This window comes from Stenella coeruleoalba (genome assembly GCF_951394435.1).
Source record: "Stenella coeruleoalba genome assembly, chromosome: 11".
Lineage (NCBI taxonomy): Eukaryota > Metazoa > Chordata > Mammalia > Artiodactyla > Delphinidae > Stenella > Stenella coeruleoalba.
In genome coordinates this window covers 90,408,826-90,434,057 of record NC_137157.1, presented here as the reverse complement: position 1 = coordinate 90,434,057, position 25,232 = coordinate 90,408,826, and the positions used below count along the sequence as shown (strand labels likewise).

At 40.7% G+C, this 25,232-nt stretch overlaps 1 pseudogene across 1 annotated transcript; it reads right to left on the bottom strand.

The window, feature by feature from the left end:
* Positions 1-2,676: 2,676 nt before the first annotated feature.
* Positions 2,677-24,122, bottom strand: LOC307194428 (mitochondrial intermembrane space import and assembly protein 40-like; annotated as a pseudogene). The gene is made up of 4 exons: positions 24,021-24,122; positions 21,024-21,105; positions 8,890-9,047; positions 2,677-3,101 (listed from the first exon to the last, which is right to left on the bottom strand). The product of its transcript is annotated as a mitochondrial intermembrane space import and assembly protein 40-like (transcript).
* Positions 24,123-25,232: the final 1,110 nt, after the last annotated feature.

The window sequence follows — 25,232 nt, the reverse complement described above, 5'->3', positions numbered from 1 at the left end:
CATGGGATGTCCAGCACTGGAACCTGCTGGTCATTGAGTGGAGCTGGGTCTTAGCATTGAGATGGAGATCTCTTGGAGAGCTTTTGCTGTTTTATATTACAAGGGGCTGGGAGGTCTCTGGTGGACCAGTGTCCTCAACTCGGCTCTCCCACCTACGAGGCTCAGGCCTGACACCCGGCCGGAGCACCAAGACCCTGTCAGCCACACAGCATGTTTTGTCAAACTGTATGTGATTTGCACTTCCTTCGGGCTCTCTCAGCCATGTATTCTTATGAAGAAGAGTTGAACTAACCCGATGGGTCCTTTTTTCTTTGGCTGCAATGGGTCTTCATTTCTGCACGCAGGCTTTCTTTAGTTGCGTTGAGGAGGGACTACTCTTCCTTGTGGTGCGTGGGCTTCTCATTGCGGTGTCTTCTCTTGTTGTGGAGCATGGGCTCTAGGCACATGGGCTTCAGTAGTTGTGGCATGCAGGGCCAGTAGTTGTGGCACGTGGGCTCTAGATCTCAGGCTCAGTAGCTGTTGCATGTGGGCTTAGTTGCTCTATGACATGTTGGATCTTCCGGACCAGGGCTCGTGGTCCCCTGTCCCCTGCATTGGCAGGTGTATTCCTAACCCCTGCATTAGCAGGGAATCTCTCGATGGGTCCTTTGTGTCAAAAAAGGCCAAGATCAACTAATCAGAGAGAAGAGAGAGAGAAAAAATGGTGGTAGATAAAAAGTGGAGGGAGAGAAATGGGAAGAGCTCTGTAGACTTGGTTTGTTGGATGGGGGAGTTTTAGGTAGAGATTTGAGCTGTGGACAGAAAAGCTTTCAGGCAGCTGTAGGATGTGAGACATTGAGAGTAAGACATGGGAAAAGACAAGTCAGAATGGCTTTAGTTATGGATTGTATTGTTTTAGATAGTAAAAGATTGTTTGAGAATAGCCAAAAAATTTTGAAATCGTTTTTGTATTTTTAAAATTTGTATATCTTGTAAAGACTAGATCACATGAAGCTTTAACTTACATTTGGATTTTAGGTAATTATGAGAAACATTTATATAGATATTTCCCCCTTACTACTCAAGAAAAGTATTCTTTTTAAAAAATTAATTAATTAATTAATTAATTAATTTGTGGCTGTGTTGGCTCTTCATTGTTGCGCGCAGGCTTTCTCTAGTTGTGACGAGAGGACGTTGCTCTTCATTGCGGTGCATGGGCTTCTCATTGGGTGGCTTCTCTTGTTGTGGAGCACAGGCTCTAGGCGCTCAGGCTTCAGCAGTTGTGGCACACGGGCTCAGTAGTTGTGGCTCATAGTCTTAGTTGCTCCGTGGCATGTGGGATCTGCCCAGATCAGGGCTCAAACCCATGTCCCCTTGCATTGGCAGGTGGATTCTTAACCACTGTGCCACCAGGGAAGTCCAAGAAAAGTATTCTTTCGTGAAGAGAATATTTGAAGACACTCCCAGAACTGACAACAAAGATATGAGAGAGACAGTGATATGATTACCAGGTTTTTTTTTAGCTTATACAGGAATTTCCTCATGTGAGATGGGCAGTATGGTATAACCCAGGCAACGGAAGCTATAGAGGAATACAAGATCTCCTATTCCACCTGTCTCAGGAGGAAAAGCAAATCATGGCCACACCTTTCAGAGCCAGAAGTAGCCTCATGTTTTTAGTCATCCATCATCCATCCATCCATGAATCCGTCTTACAAATTTATTGAGCATTTACTATGTGCCAACACAAAGCTGGAAATATAGTGGAGAAAAATGCAGATATAGATCCTACTCTCATGAATAAAGAGTGTTCTTAGATCACAAATTTAATCAGTGGCCCTTCCTCTATAGACATTTGTTTAGGCAACCAGCTGGCCCTAGAGAAGACCAAGTGATGTGTTTTCTCATTGGACTGACATTTTTTTTCTTCAGGTAAAAATCACATTTTCCTTTTAATTGACACCGTTTCCTCTCTTGGGTGCTACTTTGGTAATGATTAGGTCCCCACCTCTCAAGAACATTGCATCTGAACAGGCTGAGACAGAGCCAGTGTGAACACAGACCCCAAACCAGGGCTTTTGGAATAACAAGAACAGAAAAAAAAAAACAGCCTTTCTCTTCACTTACAAAGGAGTCACTCAGAGGGTCCAAAGCTCTGTTTTCCAAATGTAGAAAACCTGGAGCTCAATGCAAACTGGAAACCAAAATATATCAGAAATGAAGCATAGCGCTTCGTCAAATCCTCAAGGTCTGATCTGCCTGCCTCTTCTACAAGGAATGGCCCGACTCCAGTATTTTTAAAGGAAGATGTTTTGTTTCCATTTCACTTTCCAACTAGCGATCAAATCTACTAAAAGGGATACAATGAATCAGAATAAGTCCGCTCACTCACAAGACACTCCCAGATAATGATTATTGGTTGCTGAGTTTATTCAGCACATTATTTCAAAGCGGCAAAATTCAGGACAATCTGAGAAGAGAATTCAAAAGCGGCAGCTGCATTTGCTGATAGGTTCATGCGAGACGCACATTCTTACAACCCGTTTTTCAGTGTATATGTCAAGGGGCCAAGACCCCTGATCAGCACAATAAGTTATTTTGTCCATTACAGTGCACAGCACAACAGAGGCAGGGACACTTCCTTGGAGATGTTCACACGCTCTGAAGGAGGCCGGAGCCCAGCGCCCCGGGCCCTCATTAGCTGGACCCCTCCTCTTCTTTGGTTACGGTGGCCTCAGAGGCAGCTGTTTCCTCTAATCGATCCGCTGGCTTCTCCTCTTTCTCCTGGGGATAGAGGTCCGGGTACTTCTGCATGTGCTCCTGCGCGGAGTTGGTCTACACAGTCCGACCCCTTGACATCCTCTGCTGCAGTGGAAGCAGGAAAAGCCCACCTTGAACTGTTCCCCACGCGGGCCTCTGGCCATCCCCCCAAGGCACGGGCAGTTCCAGCTGATGTTGTCTCCGTGGGGCAGCATCCGTCTGTGCTCCTCGTACGGATCATTGGGGTCGTCGGCCGCCAGCTCCGCGTTCCTTGGAGTTTCATGGTCTTCTCTGGTTACAAATATGCTTCGATCCTTCCCTTCCTGCTGGCTGTAGGCCGTGGTGCAGCCCGGCGCCCCGACCTCGCGGCGATTGTGGACGTGGCCTCACGCCGTGACCTCTCCGCTACGGGGCGGGTGGCTTTGGAGCGACATTTTTATGGGCACTCAGCAGTACTTTTGTTTGCAGAACATTGCAAAAAACACTGATGAGAAGCTCAGACTTCAGGGAGAGAATGAAGGAGGAGGAAGGTTGACAGAGCTGCCAGGAATTACTGTGGGGAGAAGCTTCTCAGAATGGTATGTCCTGGAACATACACCAAAAGAGTTATCCCTTTTCTATAGTATTTCTGTGACTAAAATAATGGTATAGTAATAATGAAGCTAATATATATCCCCACCAATTCCACATCTTCTGCTCTCTGTCCTTTCTTATCCTTTCTCTAAGTCTTTTTCAGACTGCTACTAGGCATGTTGTCTTTTTGAGAAATTTTCTTGGCTCCTGTTAGATTTTTTTCTTTCAGTTCCATGAGATTCAGCTTTATTTACAAAATGTTGGTTTTATGAGTTCATATTATTCTTTTACTGGCAGCTCTAAAACCCTTTCTCTTGCCAGTAAAGGGAAAAAGGCAAAGAAGAGTTAGGAAGCAACATCTCTGAAGATAAAAAACAGAAATCACTTTCTAGGACATCAAAAGGCAATGAACTGAGAAACACCTAGCCAATTTCATGAGACAGTGCCGCCTTCTTAGCTCTGTTCTAAGGGAAGCCCCTTGCATGGATTCTACATCTCAGATTTATTAATCCACATAGCTTCCCATCCATCAAATCCCTGTCTTTTTCTTAATTTGTCTTAGCTGAACTAAATGAAAATCAATCTTTGTTGAACTCAAGTTTGGGAGAGCATCTAGGGAAGTCGGGGCACAAACTTCTGGGGAAAGGCGAAGTCTGGAGGTTAGCTGAGCTCTTGGTTCAGAACAGCTGTAATTTTTCTATTCTTCCTGTATAGATGATTTCCTCTACCCTTTTCTTTTCTATTAAAAGCTTCATTTTAAAAAATATGATAACAGATATCAAATAAAATTATACAACTATCCAAGTAATATTGATATATCATACATCGTCTTTGCTACATACTAAGTACTGTGATAATCACTTTTTATTCACTGTGTTCTTTACTTCTCATAATAATCCTACATACTGAGTATAATTATTCACATATTATATATGAGAAACTTAAGGCTCTAAGAGGTTACATATATATATATATATATATTTTTTTTTAATGAAAGCTTCTTTCTTTATTTTTGGCTGTGTTGGGTTTTCGTTTCTGTGCGAGGGTTTTCTCTAGTTGTGGCGAGCAGGGGCCACTCTTCATCGCGGTGCATGGGTCTCTTACTGTCACGGCCTCTCTTGTTGCGGAGCACAAGCTCCAGACGCACAGGCTCAGTAGTTGTGGCTCACAGGCCTAGTTGCTCCACGGCATGTGGGATCTTCCCAGACCAGGGCTCGAACCCGTGTCGCCTGCATTGGCAGGCAGATTCTCAACCACTGCGCCACCAGGGAAGCCTCAGAGGTTACATATTTAATCCAAGGTCACACAGCAATTAAATGGCAAAGATGGGATTCAAACACAGGGCTGTTTGATTTAGAAGAATATGATTTTAACCACTGATACAATCATACAGTATTCCCTAATGTTCTGATACTTACTTAAATAATTCTGTGATTGTGTCTACAGGGATCCTTGAGTTCCCAGTTTCAGAGCTAAAGATAAAATTAAACAAAGATATACATACTTAACATAATGATTTATTCAATGTCCTTTAAAATATGACAATAGAGGGCTTCCCTGGTGGCGCAGTGGTTGAGAGTCCGCCTGCCTATGCAGGGGACACGGGTTTGTGCCCCGGTCCGGGAAGATCCCACATGCCGCAGAGCGGCTGGGCCTGTGAGCCATGGCCGCTGAGCCTGCGCGTCCGGAGCCTGTGCTCCGCAACGGGAGAGGCCACAACAGTGAGATGCCCGCGTACTGCAAAAAAAAAAAAAAAAAGACAATAGAAATTAAGGATTTGCATATTGCCACTTAATCCCAGATAGTTAAATGACTTATAAAATCAGAGAAAGGGATGCATTAGGTATTGGAACCTAAGTCCCTCATTTCTTTATCCAGCACTCTGCACACTAAACTGTCTTGTCCAAACAAGCTCCAACTCAAATATGTTGCTTCCTAAAACCTTTCATCTCACTTCAGGAATCACCAAGTCTCACTTCAGGAATCACCAAGTCTCATCCCAGTCTATGAACACTCATGTTTGCTGACTGTCATCTGGTTTGGTATAAGAATACAGGCTCCATGGTGTCTACAAAGGCAACTTCTACAGTTAGTTAGACCCCAAGCAAAACTGGAAATCTGGGCTTAATTTACAAGATGCTCCTTCAACTCAAAGCAAAATAGAGAACAGGTTCTGCGTCTCCTATCTTTTCGGGCCTTATAAAACTTGACTCACAGGACTGTTGGATGGATTAAATAGGACAACACGTGTAGAGCACCTCCATTAATCACTGGCATGTAATGTCATGGAGTACACACACACACACACACACACACACACACACACACACACACAATGTTATTTCCAGAAAGATAGGTTTAACTCCATTGGTTTAGTGTTATTTTGGTTTTCCCCCAATAGTCAAGGAATAGATTGTTAAGAATGACCAAAGCAGAGGAGAGTAGACAGAAAGTGGGAGTGATTGAATCAGCAAGGTCTCGTCCAATGGGAACTAAATTGGAAGCTGAAAGAGCTCAATTTATTTCTGACGCTGCCATGCAATGCCTATGTGACTTTTGAAAAAATCGTTTACTTCTCTTTCTAAACATGTATTGAAATAGACTGCTATAATTGTGTGCTTCTAGATTATTTCATCCTTGGAATAGATAAACAAGATAGAGAAATAATTATATAATCCAGGGTTTGAAGGAACACTGTGTTCTTAATGCTATTTTGAAAGTGGTTCTTCCAGGGCTGACTGGTGTTTGGGTGTCCACCCTTGAGCTTGAAAACCACTAGCAAGATGCCTTGCAAAAATTTCACTCAAATCACCACCTCCCAGCTGGCCCTCTCTGCTGTCATTTCCCAGTGCTGTCAAATAACTTCATTCATTCAAGATGGACACTGATATGCTTTGAAATCCTTGGGACAAAAGAAAGCAATCTTTTTAGCCGGGGTTTGGTCGGTGGAGAAAAATCTCATGGCAGAGATCTGAAACTCTACAGTTCCTCTCCTTTGTTTCATCATCTAGTCACTGCAAACCCTGGAAATAGGATGAAATTCAGAAAAAGTTGGAAGAGGACAGAAAGGAAAAATTTCCAGGTTAGTAGTAGGGAGAGTATAGTGCAGAACACGTCTGCTGGTCAAGGTAAGAAGTGAACAGGCTGTGAAATAAGAGATTGTTTCCACATCTGACTCCTCCATGATAGAATTGTGATGGAAAATGCTGCAGTGAAATGTGGGTTGGGATGACCTGTGGAAATGTAATTTAGCCTGCCCACTGCTGTTCACTTAAACAGTCCTGTAACCAGTGCTTGTCTGAATCTTGGTGGCATCATCCCTGACTCTGATTTTTCCAATTTATCATTCTCCCTGTTTCCTGTCTTTCTTGTAATCTTACATTATTTTTTTCTGGCCACTATGAAATTTTAAAAGAGATTTTTATTTTGTTGAGGGGATGAAGGGATTTTTCACTGGAGTGCTTTCTCTGGCTTTTGGTAGGAGATAAATGGGTGCAAGTAAGAATGGGATCAAAAGGAAGGGAAGAGAAACTAAAGGGAACAAGATGTAATTTTTGGTTTTGTTTTGTTTTGAGAGAGCAACAGAAGGGCAGGAGAAATGGATATGGGGTGGGGACCGGGATGAGTAAGGAGGAGAGTCTGGCGTGAACACTTGCTCTCTCACCAGACTGTGAGGTTTTTGAGGTTACCCGCTGGATCTTTTTATTTTTTTTAATTTATTTTTTATACAGCAGGTTCTTATTAGTTATATACTTTATACATATTAGTGTATATATGTCAATCCCAATCTCCCAATTCATCCCCCCCACCACCAACTTTCCCTCCTTGGTGTCCATACATTTGTTCTCTACATCTGTGTCTCTATTTCTGCCTTGCAAACCAGTTCATCTATACCATTTTTCTAGATCTCACATATATGTGTTAATCTACGATATTTGTTTTTCTCTTTCTGACTGACTTCACTCTGTATGACAGTCTCTAGGTCCATCCACGTCTCTACAAATGATCCAATTTCATTCCTTTTCATGGCTGAGTAATATTCCATTGTATATATGTACCACATCTTCTTTATCCATTCATCTGTCGATGGGCATTTAGGTTGCTTCCATGACCTTAGCCACTGGATCTTTTTTTTTTTTTTTTTTTTTTTGTGGTACGCGGGCCTCTCACTGTTGTGGCCTCTCCCGTTGTGGAGCACGGGCTCCGGATGCTCAGGCTCAGCGACCATGGCTCACGGGCCCAGCCGCTCCGCGGCATGTGGGATCCTCCCGGACCGGGGCACGAACCCGTGACCCCTGCATCAGCAGGCAGACTCCCAACCACTGTGCCACCAGGGAAGCCCTAGCCACTGGATCTTATTCATCTTTCTAACATCAACAGCTGCCCAGTGCTTGAATTGAGTCAGTAGCCTATCCCTTTTATATCCCCAATTCTCTGGTGACATAGGAGATAGTGGAAAAGAGCATGCGCTTTGTAGTCAGCAGGACTGAATTTGAATTCTGCTCTGTCACTTAGTGATCTCTGCCATTTCTCTGATTCTCATTTTCTTTATCTGAAAAAAAATGGGGGTGCTGATGGAAAATAGTTTATAAAGTTGTAGTGAGGATTAAATAAGATAATGCATGTGAGCATCTAGCAGGCACAGTGTTGGCATATGGTAAATGTTCCATGAAAGTAGTTCTTATTATTCTTGCTAATTAGTGATGTGACCCTGGATAAGTCATTTCCTCACTGTAGCATGTGAAGGATGACAATTGTTACATAAAGTGTTGTAAAGATTTAATGAGATAATCCTTGTAAACTACCCAGTAAGTGTCTGTAATATAGTAGTTGCTCATTAAATGTTAGTTCCCTTCCTTATATTCCCAGCTGTCTGTCCCATTCTTTTCTTTCACTTTTCCTCTGAATGTAACCAGTTCTCTAGCCAAACTGAACAACTTGTTCTAAGATGTCCTTCAGTGTTTGTCATCACATCTTTGCTCATTTAATTGCACAATCTCTTTTTCTGCATTCCTGTCTCTGTCTATTGCAACCTTGGGCATCTTTTAAGGCTTATCTCAAATACCACCTGCTTCGCTATGTATTACATAAGTAAGCTTCCCAACTAGGTTATCTCTCCTTCCCTAAACACTCCCTTAGCATTCTGTTTTATTTCTTTAGTAGTGCACACCTTCTTCCTCTCTGAATTACAGGCATCTCTGTTCTCCGTATGTGCCACACACCCTTTCCTCAGCTATTGATGGTACAATCACAGGTCTCTTCCCCTTCTCACCCCAGGCACATTTATCCACCAGGGTCCAACTGACTATCTAGGAAACTGTCATCTCTGGAAAGACTGGATTCTTTCTTGCTGAAAGAAGGAAAAGATTCTCTTGTTGAATTCACATATTGAGTTAAATGCCTCTGATGTGTCCTCATAGTAACCCTAGGACACCCTTTCATAAATCACACCCGGTTTCACTGCAAAATACTGAAATTGTCTGTTTACATGACAATGAATTTTAAGCTCCTCAAAGGGAAGTCAGGGCTTGTATTCTATTCATCTTTGTAGCCCTAGTCCCATACACATTGTCTTACCTGCAAACCTTGTTCAGTGCTTGAAAACTGTAAGAGCTCAGTGAAGTTACCCTTAACAATCTGCTCCCGCAGTCTATCATAACACACACTAAATATATCTCTGCTGTTTAGTTGAAGGATAAATTTAATTCCTTGCAAAGATAGGAAATTGCTATAATCTGAAACACAAAATAATTATAAGTATGCTCAAAAAAGGGAAAAATACTATTTCACTCGTATTTTTTCTGCCTTTGGCTTATATGGTAATCCAACTATTAAATTAGCTGATTATCCACTTTGTGAAATAGCAATGTTCCTGAAAAATTTTCAGATGATAACATTGTAAAATCAAATTATAGTGTAAGTACAGGAAAAACTGTCCTTTCTCTTCAAAGAAAATCACTTGAGTAGCAAGAATTCCTCTGGAAGAGTAAAACAAGAAATGTTCCCTTACTGTGTGTGGGATGTAAATTTTCCCCTTGCGGGTTTTTCTTTCCGTGTAGGTTTTTACACATGGATCTGCTGGAGTGAACCTGTATATACAAGTTGAGGTCATAGAAAGAAACTGACTCCATGTACAGCACCAAACGTTTGCAGATTACAGATATAAGAATTTCAGTGGGGCTTCCCTGGTGGCTCAGTGGTTGACAATCCGCCTGCCAAAGCAGGGGACATGGGTTTGAGCCTGGTCTGGGAAGATGCCGCATGCTGCAGAGCAACTAAGCCTGTGCGCCACAACTACTGAGCCTGTGCCCTAGAACCCATGAACCACAACTAATGAGCCCGTGGGCCACAACTACTGAAGCTCACATGCTTTGAGCCTGTGCTCTGCAACAAGAGAAGCCACCGCAATGAGAAGCCCGCACACCACAACGAAGAGTAGCCCTCACTCGCAACTAGAGAAAGCCCATGTGCAGCAACGAAGACTCAACACAGCCAAAAAAAAAAAAAAAAAATCAATCAATCAATCAATTTATATATAAAAAAGAATTTCAATGGACAGAAAACAAGAATATAGGAAGATGGCCAAAAGGCCATCATTAATTAAATAATTAAATTAACTACTTTTTTCATTAAGTTAAAAAATGAATAATATTTATTAAACAGTTTCATTTCTTTCTTGTCTTTGTTTTTTTTCTGATTCAACAAAACAAGCCTCTCATCTATGCCAACTATCTTAAAACAAAGCACAACTTTTGTTAGAAAAGGAAAAATGTGAATGTCTTATCTAGAAGTAATATACAAAAAGTTCATTCACAAAAAAGAGAGACTAAGGCTATCTCCTCTCTCTCTACGTGCAATTTTTTTTACGCTCACTGAACATTTGCTGAAGAGCTGAAAGGAAGAAAATTTTGTGCCATTTTCGCCTTTCCCAGAAGTTGTGCTGTATTTCTTGGAATGAATTTCAGTACTTTCTTTCCGTCTTCAGATGACATATGAACTTTCTCACAAGGTCAGCAGCCAGAGGTGGAGGATTTGTGGGGATACACATTTTGAAGCCAAAGATTCTTGGGAACGAGAAATAACTCAAATACAGATATGGGCTGTTCTCTATACCGTGGAATCCTGAGAAGAGCAGGGCTTAAATACTTAATATGTTGGTGCCAGGGATAAATCAAATGGACAATGGTGCAAAAGTAAAAATGTTCCTGCAACAATTGGAGGTCAGTTGGCAACTTTAACTTGGACCTCTTGGCCTTACATTTGGTCTTCATATTGTGCTTTGTACCTAAACTCACCCCTTCGAGGGCCAGGCACAGTTCCTCTGGCTGAGATTTTTCCTGTGTGTGCTCAAGGAGAAGTAAAAAAACAGACTCGCTGCTCCTCGTGCCAGCGTGTCTTTCTGTTGCACAAAAAGAAAGCAACCACATGGACTGCCATGAAGAGATTTGGCAAACCTGGCTTGTAGGGTTGATTTCCATATGGTGTAAGATTAGAATTAATTATTCAAACGAGGGCAGTTAAAGAACCCTCAGGCATTTTGAATGTTCTGGGAAAAAAAAAAAAGCTCAAGAAAGGAAAAGATACTGGAACATTTCAGTGAATATCTAAATAAATTTATACAGGTCCTGGCATATAACTTATTATTTAAACTATCTAATCTAGGACTTAAATGATACTTTAAAGAAAAAATTCCCACTAGTGACATGCACAAAAATTGATTAAAAAAATAGAATATATGCATACAAAAGAAGCAATTCTTAGTACTCTTCAAAGAGGATTAGGATAAAAAGTATGCAAACAACTGAGCAAGTCTATAATAAAAATCCATAATAAATGCATGTAAATACAAAGTATAGTCTAAAATATTATCTTGATAAAGAGAATATAGTTTATCTTTACAAAGTTCTTATGGGGACGCTTGGAACTGTCAACTGACTTGTCCAAAAAGATGTCATGGCTTGAATGCCTTGGGTTTTACCTGACTTCAAACAGTTCTCTGTGTGCATGTTTATATGTGAGTGTAGATATAATTTGTATTGGATTATATATCATTTATATTAGACTATAAGTATCTAAAAAGTGAAGATTATGTATTTTAACATACATAATATCTGTATTCTAATATAACACATGATGCATTGCTTGGCAAGTAGTAAGCACTTAATAATTATTTGCTAGATAGAATTTATAAAAACAAGTCAACATATTACTGACAAGGCAGTTTCTAAGCACAATAATGATAATTCATTCACTTGCTAATTTTTCTACAAGACTTTTTTCTTTCACACACACACACTGTATTTTATTTTTACAAGAGATAAATAAACGGACACCAAGCATTGTAAATGGATGACCACAAGAAAAGCAACAATGATTGCAATCACCAAACATGAAACACACTCATACTACGTCATAATATTGACATTTAGTCCAGTAATCCTCCACTGTAACAGCTCCTTTACTTTGCAGTGAAAATTGATTTCTACAAGACTTTTAAACTACTACTTACTTTATTCCAGATACTGTTTTTTTTTTATTTTCTCTTGTTAACTTTTTTTAAAAAATTTTTATTGGAGTATAGTTGATTTACAATATTGTGTTAGTTTCAGGTGTACAGCAAAGTGAATCAGTTATATGTATATCCACTCTTTTTTTTGTTTGTTTAGATTCTTTTCCCATATAGGCCCTTACAGAGTATTGAGTAGAGTTTCCTGTGCTATACAGCAGGTTCTTATTAGTTACCTATTTTATACATGATAGTAGTGTGTATATGTCAGTCCCAATCTCCCAGTTTATCCCTCACCCACTTATCCCCTCATAACCATAAGCTTTTCTACATCCGTGACTCTGCTTCTGTTTTGTAAATAAGTTCGTTTGTACCCTTTGTTTAGATTCCACATATAAGCGATATCATATGATATTTGCCTTTCTGTGCAGATACTGTATTAATTGGAATTCATATCTGTCCTCAAGAAAATTATAGTCTATAGAGAGGATGATATATAAACAAATAATTATAAATACTGTGAGAAAGTCTTAGTTATGTAAAAAGCTTTGTGCTGTAGAAAATAGTCTTAATAAGGTGGTAATTCTAGTTAATGTAAATGGGCCAAACTAACCAATTAACATACAGACTATTAAAATAGATTTTTAAAAAGAAGTCTAATAATATGTGTTCTCTCAGAGAGAGACACATTTAAAATATATATATATATATATTATGAAGGAAAAGTACAGTGAGTTGAGAAAGTACATGACAGAGGATCCAGACTTAGTTTAGAGGGTTAGGAAAAAATTTCTTGAAGAAGAATATTTGATCTGCAATTTGAGGTATAAAAAGAGTTAAATATGTAAAGGGGGTAGTAAGAACAGGAAGAGAAAGAGTCTTACAGGCTCAAGGAACAATAGCTATATAAGTTGTAAGGTGGAATTAGGCTTTGTGGTTTTTTTATTTTTTATTTTTTGCGGTATGCGGGCCTCTCACTGGTGTGGCCTCTCCCGCTGCGGAGCACAGCCTCCGGATGCGCAGGCTCAGCGGCCATGGCTCACGGGCCTAGCCGCTCCACAGCGTGTGGGATCTTCCCGGACCGGGGCCCGAACCCGTGTCCTCTGAATCGGCAGGCGGACTCTCAACCACTGCGCCACCAGGGAAGCCCAGGCTTTGTGTTTTTAAAGGCACAAGATCTTAAGTGTTCTCATTACACACACACACACACACACACACACACACACGCACACCACACAAAAGGTAGCTATGTGAGGTGATAAGTGAGTTAATTAACTTGACTATCGTAATCACTTCACACATTATATACCTTAAAAAATCATATTGTATAACCTAAATATATACAATTTTTATTTGTCAATCGTACCTCAATAAAACTGAAAAAAAAAAAAAAAAAGACATAAGACCAGGTTAGGGAATTAGGCAGGACCATGTGAAAATGCCAAAGATCTAACTTCTTTGAACCTTAAAGGTAATTGAAAACCATTGAAAAAGTTTAAGAAGGAGAAGAGTGATATAATTATATTGTGTTTAAAAAAAATGAGTTTGGCTGCAGTGAAGAGAACAGATAGGAAAGAGGTAAGAGTTAACACAGGGAGATCAATTTGGGGGACCATTGTCGTAGTCCATGTGCTAGAGTGATGGGAGCTTAAACCAAGACGATGTTGAAAAGGAAGAAAGGAAGAGGGATATGAAAGTCGTTTCGAAGGTGATGTTGAAACAATGAATGCAGAGGTAAAGGTGTGGTGTCAGAGACGGTTCCTTTGCTTCTGCTTTGCACAACCGGTGCTAATTTACAGCAGTTCATAGTTTGTGGGAGAAATCAAAATGGATATGGTGAGTTGAGGTGCTTTCGTGATATCTAGGTAGAAATATAGAGAAAGTGGTTGGTGTTCAGTGTCTGATTTGAACTGGAAATACAAATCTGAGGGTCATCAGCCCATGCAAATAAAATGGTTACATTTATTTTTCAAAATAAATGAAAATACACCTTTTCCTAAACAGGTTCCCACCTGTCTTCCTCCACAGAAGGAACGGCTTGGTACTCAGGGATGGATGAAGGGGATGAGTCCTTAGGGGTAAGCGACTGTGATTTCCTTTTGCTTACTATTTTTCAACTCCTTTACCAGGAACAATAATAAGCCAAATAATGATAGTAATAATAATAAAACCAAACAATATATTGCACAATCTCAACAAAATTGAGTTATATATAGTGAATTTAAACCAAATAAGCTCACTGGGATGATTTGCTCAGAGTAGGCAATCAATATGCATTTGTTGTTTGACCAAGTCACACGGGAAATATTGCTAAATCACTTTTATAATGATGGCTTATAATTGAGTTTGTTGTAAGAACCATGACTATGACCATAACTACTTCTACACTCTCCTTTAAGAAGACAAGAGAAAGCCTTTCCCAATCTGGAGGGGATGACTTTGGCTACCATAGTTCAGTGACAACATAACCTCAGACCCAAAGTTTCAGTCTGTCACTTAGCCTTTGGTAGGCCATGGGACTTCACAGCTAATATAATTTGGCTAACACAAAGTGTTTTATAAGACAGGCAACGTGGAAAGAACTTGGTAATTTTGCCAAAGTTTTCAACCACTCACCTTCCCAAATACTGCCTCAGTCAAATTAATTTACAAAGATCTTGTCTTTTTCCATCCCCTCTCTAGGGACCAAGGACTTGGCAAGAACCTTAGCTCTAATAGCCCCATGGGATCAGGCTGAACAGTCATCTAGAAGGACCAGAAAAAGACACCAAGTTCAAATTATTATCAAGGAAAGGAAGTCAAGGGGTAAAACCAGAGGGACAATATATTATACCTTGGGTCCTAGGGTAGAGTTTAGGGATGTGTAGACAGGAAATGTGGCCAGAAATTAAGAGATCAGTAATAGGTCTCCTAACCTAGTGCAAGGAGACAAGAATATGGAAAAAGGTCCAGAATGTAGTTGTGAATAAGCAAGGGTGTAGGAGTTTCTTTTATTGGGGCTGGGAGGATGGGGGCATTTAAAAGCTCAGGATCATCTCAGACACCTGGGTCCTTTTGCATCACACCCCTCCTTTCTTTTGGATTGCTCGCCTCTCCCTTTGCCTACCTAAATCCTTTCTATTTTCCGTGGACCAGCTCAGGTCCTATATCTTGTGTAACCATTGATACAATATTTAATTGGCCTGAGAACTAGTGGGCAAAAATCTACTTGGGTAAAAATCTATTTCCTAATAAAAATGCCAAGTCATAGTAGTATGTTTGTTTTAGGAGGTAGATGTTGCCATCTTTTATGTGTCTTAAAGAATTTTGCCCACTTTTCCCCAGAACTTTCAGTGAGTTTTTCTCTTCTTTTGCTACTGAAAAATTGCTATTTTCAGGAAATAATTACTGAAGATGTTTTAGTTCATTAAATTTAATGCATCATATACTTATTGTGGGTTAGGTAGCATTTTTTTACTTACATCGCTTCATACACTTTTTAAGAAAAATAATATCTATTATTTATGAAGTCCAAAATATATTCCAGATATTTCACCTTTTTTATTTCTAATTTTCATAAAACCCTTCCAGATACGCATGTTAGCTCCATTTTGGGTTTAGAAAGGCTAATTTGCTCAGAGGTTGAACCAGTAAATGTTGAGGCTGAGATCAGAGCTCAGGTTTGAGTTCTCTCCTCTACTCCAGGCTGTCTTGGAATATTTGTCAACTTGATTAATCTGAATTCTTGATTACATAGTTTATGTCCCTCATCTCCTAGAACTTCTGTGGCCATCTCCAGAGCCAGCCTTCACAGGAGCCAGAGAGAGAGAGACCCACATTTTGTGCCTCCTCATTTCAAATGAGAAAAACTTCCGTTTCTTTCTTTTTTTTTTTTTTTGGTTTTCTTCTTTCTTTTATGCCTTCACTATTCTTTGTCCTTTTACTTGTTCATAAACACAAGTTTATGTTTTTATTTATTTTTAAAAATAAGTTTATTTATTTTAAAAATTTAAAAAATTTTTATTTTTAAAAATAAGTTTTCAATCCTACTTCCCACCTCCCTGATGTATTTTTCTACAAGTAAATGCCTGGTCTAATCTGAAAAATTTCCAAAGGCTCTTTAGGTAACTAGCTAAATTCCAAAAAGTTAATTTGTTCAGCTGGGGCTGCTAATTTGTGTGGCCTTCCTATGGGGGGTGGGGGAACATACATACAGTTTCTTAGAGTAGAAAACCAATAGACTCCAGCAAATTTATTCTTGGAAGAAACCAAGCTAATCTGTATGCCCCAGACAGCTCTGAGTCTTCTGATGGTCATGGTCATATGCTCGTACATTATCAGGTCATCAGAGACATGGTGGTGGAAAGAAACTATTGAAAACAGGTTTGGGGATGTATCCCAGGGATCAAAACTATGTATTGAGTTCTCAGTGTGTGCTACATGCTTTGTAAAGATGTATATATATAATATATCATAGATAAGAAATATATAAAAAATATTATATATATATAATATATAATAAATTATGGCAGTAGGATGTGATCAATGCTGTATTATTCAGGGCCTGTACCGTGTGCTAGGGGAGCCCAGAGAGACCCATTTGACTGGGGCCCTTGATGACTTGATGAGGGGCCACCAACAGGGAAGGTGCGGTGGGCATTTTAGGTAAAATGAACAGCTAGTGCATAGCACAAGCCAGGGAAAGAAAGGAAAAACAAAGAAAGTTTGTGAAGTGCGTGATGTCTGCTTACTCTGGAATATTTCTCAAGTATGATAATCAGTGCTTGCTCTGTGTCAAGTCCTTAACTTGTGCTATTTCATTTAATCTTCAGCTAGGAAGTTAGTTCTGTTATTATTCCCATTTTACATTGTAGAAACTGGGGCACAGAGAAATCAGTAACCTTGAGAAAGTTCATGCTTTCATTACACCGTTAATAAGTAGTAGAATCAGGCTGTCTGCCTCCAGAGGCTGTGCGCTTAACCCCATGTTATACTCCCTCCTACCAGGCCCTTCCAAGTGTTTGTTGAACTAGAATTAATATTAGTGTGGTTCCTGCTATGGGTGTGGTTCCTTCTATATTTTAATAGCACTTCACAAAATCTCCTGAGGAGAAACAAAAAGGAGCAGAGCCCAAAGGAAATGAAAACCCTTAAAGGTGGAAGAGAGAGAGCTGAAAACAGACTCAATCCTGGATTTAGTTATAGGTCTGAATACCGTGGTGGACAGGAAGTGGTAAAGGTTACATCCTTAGTTAACACTAGAAGGGCAGTGAATGCCAAAAACCATGGAAGGCAAGATTCAGACAAAACGTGTCTCCTTCACGGGGATTAATGTGCCAACTTTTATAAAAGGAAGATAAAGGATCCTACTAGGGTTCAGGTAATTTGTTTTTTTTCTGTCATGTGCAGCTTGTATGACTGTCAGCTGCCTTTAGGAACTTCATATATTCTTGGCTTTATTATTCACAGAGGCGACCTACATGGATCTGAGGCAATAAGCACACGTTGGAGCCTTGGATTCCAAGGGCTTTGAGCGAGCAGATTTGCGAGAAAAGAGTGAAAAGGAAACAAGGAGGAGGATGTTTATTTTTCATAAAGAAGCCCTGCCCTCACTTCCTGAACTCAGACCACTCTAGACTTTTTTCCATTTTGCGCAATGTTTGCAACACGGAATAAATTTATTAAAACCAAACAAACTAGGCATTGAATTTTGGCATTGAGACTCAGACAGAAATAGTATCAGCTGCTTTTGAGTCGAGTCTAATGATTGATTTACAAACCAGTGGTAGATTAAGGCTGTGCTGGAATGAACTGAACCAAAGTTATTTTCATTCTGAGGGGACGATAGGGAGGCAATATGTCTGTCCTGGCGCCCAGGACAGGAACTAGTTAGTCAGTCGGTTCTGCCCTCCTTTTCCTTCAATTTTCAAAACTGAAAATGTTAGTTCAAGGAACCCTTACAATCACTTTTCCCACCACCTTATTTTATTTTATTTTATTTTTTGCGGTGATGCGGGCCTCTCACTGTTGTGGCCTCTCCCGTTGTGGAGCACAGGCTCCGGACGCGCAGGCTCAGCGGCCATGGTTCACGGGCCCAGCCGCTCCGCGGCATGTGGGATCTTCCTGGACTGGGGCACGAACCCGTGTCCCCTGCATCGGCAGGCGGACACTCAACCACTGCGCCACCAGGGAAGCCCTCCCACCACCTTATTTTGCGTGGCGGAAACTGGGACTCAGAGAAGTAAGATGTCTTCCCCTTCTGAGCATGGGATCAAACAATACATCACACAGTTACCAGACAGTACCTACAAAGGGGGATTTTCCGTTTTGGCTCTTCTGGGTTGAAAACCCAAAGTGGGAACAATTCAGCTTGCACACAGGTGAGCACACATTCTGAGTCAACTCTTTATTAATTGATAGACTCTGCGTTTAAGGATTCTCCTGTTTTCTCCCCTCTACTTCTCAGCCATTCGAGGCTGCCTTTTATGGTGCCTCTGGACAAGGGTGTGTGCGTGTTTGCGCAGGACTAGTTCACTGGAGTTTCTTAGTCCGGGCCAAAGTCAATGTGTATTTTTATATCTCAGAATGCTTTCCATTCTTCATCTCATTTTATCCTGACTGTATACGTGTGAGGAGATAGAAAGTTACGATGAACTCCATTTTACATGCAGGGAAAAGGAGACCGAGAGATGTTCTCAAGATGACATGCTGAATTTAATGGGCAAGTCCAGATTCAGACCCAAATGTCTCTTCTCTCACCTCAGTTTTCCTAACAGCAGGCCTCTCTCCCACCATTCCCTCCCATTAATATGAATTAGAAAAGTGTCTGATAAAGGAAGACTGGAAGGTACGTATGCTCCTATGCTCATTTTCACAAAAGATGCTTCTGGTTAATTTGTCCAATATGTTAGGTTAATTTTAAAGAGTGTTTGGATTCCTAAGAGTCACTTCTATTTTGGACTTTGTTATCGTAAAATTTAACTTTCCATGTCTACACTAAAAGAGACAGATCCTTTCACATGCTTCTTTGTGGACAATCCATGCCCAACCCTTCTAGTGGAAAATCATTTTACTGTGACAGATGATAAAAGACTAGATGTCTTAAAAACAAAACCCATGACAGTCTTTTAAGAGCTGAGCAGAGGAGTAACTCTGATGGAAGGCACAGCTGCTTGGAGAGGTGACTTTTTCCTTAACGAGATTCCTATTCCCTTGGAGTTTCTTCCCTTTCATACAACTGTGACCACTTCGATCCGATCTTAAAGGCTCGATCTCTCCATAAGAAGAAAAAAAATGAAACCTTTTATCTTGTTGGATTTTTGAGTATGTTTATTTAAGGATAAACTGAAACATGGTCAAGAATTTGTGGAGGTGCATGAGAAATTAATATTGGCTTCACAAATGAAACAGCCTTTGCTGTGGTTTGGGTTCTATTCCATTTTTGGTGACTAAGAGCTGTAACTATTATATGGTCTGTTCTAAATGCATCCCTTTTAAGATCTTGCTTAATGATTATCACAGCTTTCCTCATTCATTCTTTACTTATCTAGCAACCAAATCCTTTTAAGTTTATTCTTAAAATTTTATCTCTTCTTGGAACTTGAGAAAGTTGTGTTTAAAATCGGATGTCTTGAAAACTATGTGAAAATCGTGTTTGTGACTTTTCGGAAATGGCTTTTGCTAAGATACTAAAATGTCACCAGAATCACACAATTAGAAAATGGCGACTTTCTCCCTGAGGAAACGCTGATGAACTTGAATATTTTGTAATTTAGCAAATTGGAAAATGAGACAGTGGAAGGAGAAATAGAGGGTCATAAGTTGATGACAATTCTAAAACTGTCACCCTTAGTAAGTTGCCATTTTAAGACCTGGTCTAGCTTCCATAATTATATCCAGGCTTAACCTCACTGACTGCCATCCTTTTCCAAATACTAGCTGGCCCCAACACAGCAATAGTTCTCTGACCCTTTAGCCCTTGCCTTACAAATCAACATCCCATCATTGGCGAATACCATTCTTGCATTTCACAATCATGTAAATACCTTACCACAAACCACCTGCCTGCCCACAAACACCTAACATTTCCACTTACTGACTGACTTAGCCTCTTCCCCTCTCCAGCCCTGGTATATTACTAGTGGTGTGAAGGGAAAAGAGCAGGTGCAGTGAGCAGAATGAGTCAATCCAAGTAATTATTTCCCATTTTCTTTCTGTGGCATGTTTGTTTGCCTAAGTGCAGTGGAGTGCCCTCTGGGACCAGTAAGATTCTCATGATCATGGTGATAAAAGTGGAGAGTGCAGGACCAGGCCAGAACTTTCAATATACTGTTCAGTATGTATCTGCTTCCTCCTGGATACTTCGTTCCCTGACTATGCCCCTTTGTGCTATCCCCTCCTACGAACTCAACCTGCCTCAACATCTCCCCCATGTCATCACCCAGAGCAACATCCTAGGAAGAGGTAAAGATAGAGGGAGAAGTAGAGACAGAGACCATGAATTGTAGGAAAGTCATAAAGGATGGACATCAGGGTTGGTAATTATTAACAAGAAAGTGAACATACCAGAGGGAATGAGGAGCAGGAAGTGGAGACAGGAAGGTAAGGCACCATTGACTCTGAACATAAGGGAAAAGATATTTAATAAGTGATATGATAGTGTTTATGAAATTGAGTTGGTATAAATAAGCATTATGGTCAGAATTGAGAATTAAATCTAATGTTAGTTTTTGCTCGCTCACAAATTACTATTCAAGTCTTCGCTTTCCCTTTGTTGAGTATACATCATCATCATCTTTAAAATATTTGAATACTTACTGAGTACATTAGAAATTCAGACCATGTTGGAAGGAGTCATTGAGAGGACATTGACCTGTGACCTGGACCTGGGCACCTGGAGGCTCCTCACCCACTCCCCTGTCCTTAGAAGGTAAGTTCTGCCCACTGTTCTCATAGCTGGAGCCATTTCAAGGACACGGCCTTGAGACAGTAACGTGTTGTTGAGGCCATCTGGACAGTATACATGACTGAACCCTGTTAAGAGCTCTGTATAAACTTTTAAGATTCTGGTGGGCAGGTGCAGAGATCTACTAATCTCTCGGCCACCCTAAACAAGCCTTGGATGAAGTCCCCTTGCTGATTAAAACTGCCACCTACTGACCTGGAGTGCTCTCTTTCTTCTGTCTCTCCTTGCTCTTAGTGTGCAGGGGCCAATTTTAGGTTTCACCTGGGGAGCTCTCAAGTTTGAGAACCAACAGACCAAATTCCCAGTTAACTTCATATTTGTCCTCTACTGGGAAACCAGATGGCTGGGGATGGGAAGGGGTGAAGTCAACATATGGGGTCTAGTCTGTTTCCTGAAACATCTTCACTGCATGGGAGACACAATAAATGCTTGATGAAAGGATGAATGGGTGAATGACTGTGAGAACAAGTCACTGGAAGCCTGCTCTAACCCTTCTTCTGAAGATAACATAAGCAAACATTCACCCCCAATCCCAATTCAGTGAAGTAGCTATATATTTTATTTGATAAAACAAATTTATTATTTCCTCATTCTTTTGCATAGCATTGGTACAATGATTATGGTAGCCTGAAAGAAGATACTGTGGTGAGCAGATCACCCCCAACTTCTTTAGATCAGAACCACTCTTCCCGTATGTCTGAGTCCATTCAGGCTGCAATAACAAAATACCACAGACTGAGTGGCTTATAAACAACAGAAATTTATATCTCATGGTTCTTGAGGCTGGAAGTCTGAGACCAGGGTGCCAATATGGTTGAGTGAGGGTCCTCTTCTGGGTGGCAAACTTCTAATTGTATCCTCACATAGTGGAAGGGGAAGGAAACTCTCTGGGATCTCTTATAAAGGCACTAATCCCATTCACAAGGGTTCCACTCTCCTGACCTAATCACCTCCCAAAGAGCCCATCTCCTAATACCTAATCACATTGGGTGTTGGAATTTAATATATGAATCCTGGGGTCACACAAACACTCAGACTATAGCAGCCCAGCTGCTGGGTGTGTTGACAGATGACAGTTCTCAGCAGAATTCCCACTCACTAACTTCAAACCCAGAGATTGTCCTCTGCTAAGGAGAGTCACCTTGCCCACAATCACACCCTTTCCTGTGTGTGGCTTGCATCAGATGATCAACATCAGGGTATAAAGGCCCCACCCCCATTCTCCAATTTGGGATAATTCTGCAAGGACATTTCAGCACCAAAGAGCCCCATGGGATGATCTGGATATTGTGTGACTATATCACAGCCCAGCTTTTCCTTCTGCCCAATCCTACTTTCTTCATTTCCTCACAGGTCCTAAGAACACCCCCCAATAAACTTTCTGCAAGGAAATTCAGTCTCAGAGTCTTCTTTCTGGGAAACATGACCTGTAACACTACACTTTAAATTAATTAATTGATTGATTTGTTTATTTTTGGCTGTGTTGGGTCTTCATTGCTGCGCGCGGGCTTTCTCTAATAGCGGAGAGCAGGGGCTACTCTTTGTTGTGGTGTGCGGGCTTCTCACTGAGGTGGCTTCTCTTGCTGTGGAGCACAGGCTTGATGTGCATGGGCTTCAGTAGTTGCGGCACGCGGGCTCCGTAGTTGTGGCTCACGGGATCTAGAGTGCAGGCTCATAGGTTGTGGTGCACAGGCTTAGTTGCTCCCCAGGATGTGGGATCTTCCTGGACCAGGGCTTGAACCATGTCCCCTGCATTGGCAGGAGGATTCTTAACCACTGTGCCACCAGGTAAGTCCAACACTACATATTTGTTAATTTTTAAATTCTTCACTACAGCTGGAATTAGGTCAAATCTCATCTATTTCTTCTTCCTCAAGCCCAGGCTAAAACCATGTTACTGTATTAAGACTAGTAGGTCTAATGTAGAAATTGAATCCTGCTATTAAGACTTAGTGCAACTGTTTGGACAACGACACATTAAAGTCTGGATTCCACACAATTTTTCAGAACCTATACATGTAGCTTAACCCCCTCATCCTTCACTCTCCCTTACCTTCTGCTCCTAGAGTCGCTCAGATATTTCACTGTGAAGCTCACAGAAACAATGACCTCTGGTTGCAGAATGGAAAGAAAAAGAATGACACCCTGGCCTATCTTGGAAATGATTAGAATGAGGGTGAATCTCATGCTTGTTTACAAAGGTATGACTTTAAATTTCATTTGTTTCTTTGATTTCTTGAGTACCATTTCTTCAAAGGTTCAAAACTCAAAAGAAGTTTTAAACATCCTTCTTTTTCTATTCTTAGGTCTCTGTATGTAAAAGTGCTGTAATTAGGAGCATGCGTCAGATATATCCCACTTCCTGTTCTATTTTCCTTGCTTAGGAAACCAGATCCTTCCAGAAAGGTGAAACAAATAGGACTGGTTCCAAGCTCAATTGTGAAGTAAAGTTTGTCCATGATGAGCCTCTCCCCTTTTGTGGTAGACTCTGTCCCTTTGTTGTTCCTCTTCCCCAACTCCGGGGCTCCTCAGCCCACTGCCAGCCTCCCATCCATCCCTCTCCACAGCACCCTCTTCTCCTTTATCCAGCTTTCTCTGTCCTAAAGTTCTCTGAATCAGTCTGATGGCTTCCATGCTGCCTGTTGTCACTACAACTGAAACTTCCCTGTTCTATAGCTCATCACCCAAGGCCAAATTTTCTCTCTTAGGAGGCAACTTTGCCTGACATCCTTGTAGTTGATTAGTAAGTATTTAAATGAATGAATGAATATATGAATAAATGAACTGTTCTCTAATAATGCACCACTTGGTACCCATCTTATCCCTCCACACCCAAGGTATACGTGTATTAATAAGGGTCTGATGAAGACAGTATGCCTTCCTGTGTAGCATGACCAAACTAGGTGAGTTGGGAGAGAAATCTCACGACAGGTGAGTGTGAGAGGATTGTATTAACCGTATGTTTCTGATGCTTTGACATCTGGGGCCTTGCTGACCCTGGAGAGATTGCTCCTCCCAGAGCTAGCCAATTCTAGAGGTCGTAAACAACTCATCTGCTAGAGTTTCTTTCACATGCAAGTTAACAAGTCCATATTCTGTACCCATACCACCTCCTTTACTGAACTCTCACAAGGCTCTTACACTCTGGGACAAAATCCATTTGCCCTAATAACACCAGGGCCATGTTCAGGGCAACCAGCGACAGCTTCTATGGCCCAGAGTCTGCTGAAATTATTCAAACCAGCCAATCCTGCTTACCCTGCCTTGACTGTTCCTTCCCACAAAAGCCACGATGAAGGCTCTTGCCCATATTTCCTCCTTGTTTCTTCTGTCTCCTGACCAACGCTGGTGTTTCCCCATGTGGCCCTTTGTGACATGGCATGTGCCCTCCTCTTGGGAACTGTGAGTAACAAACTATCTTTTCAATGGCAATCATCTCCTGATCTGTTGGCTTCACCATACATGGATAATAATAAAGCCTACATTCAAAAAAATTATTTCAAAGAAGGAGGGGGTGTAGCTCAGTGGTAGAGCACATGCTTAGCATACATGAGGCCATGGGTTCAACTCCCAGCCCCTCCATGTTTGATTGATTAACAAAAACACAAAACTTTAAAAGTTGTTTCAACTACTACTCCTGAAGGAAGACTTTCCTTTGCCATAAGTTCTGACAATTGGAGAAATGACCATTACCCAGAGAAGACAGGGTAGCATTAAACCAAAAAATAAAAGTAATGAAAAACTTACTTAACATGTATTATCACTCTGGGATTTCAAAAACTCCTATGAATTATTATTGTATTATCTTCAGTGAACTGAAGTTCTAAGATAGAAAGTGTTTTTTCCAAGGTCACAAAGCCACAGGCACAGAAGAGGTGAGACTCAAATACAAACTTTCCTGGCATTGCTCTGACTCATGCCCTCCTCCCACTCCTGCCTTCTGCTGTAGTCTTCCAAACCTTCTAATAGATTTTAAAAGGTTCTATTGTATAACATCACCACTTCCTTCATCCTCTAAGGGAAAAAGTATGGCAGTCTTGCCAGCTAGGACCAATAAATGACTCCACAATGAAAAATAGCTGTGATATATCTAGATATTTCAACAATAATATGGCCTTGGGAAAATGAATCTAGAGTCTTAGGAAGATATTACTCAAAGACAGAGAAGATCTAAAGATGACAGAAGTTTATAATACTAAGTGTGATCTTTAGTGAATGAATGAGAACCTTTATAAATCTCTTCTTTTGAAGAAGTTCTTTTGAAACTTCTTTTGAAAGAAGTTCCATTCTTTGGTCATAACTCCTGTACAAAGAACAAGATTGACTGTGAAGAAGACAGACAGAAATATCTTTCAGTTCTGGAGAAACATAAACTGAGAAGGAATAATTAAATTAAATACCATAAAGAGAAAAAGGCACATACAAAGTACTATGTATAGTAAAATCGCTATTTGAAGGTAATCAAGCAGA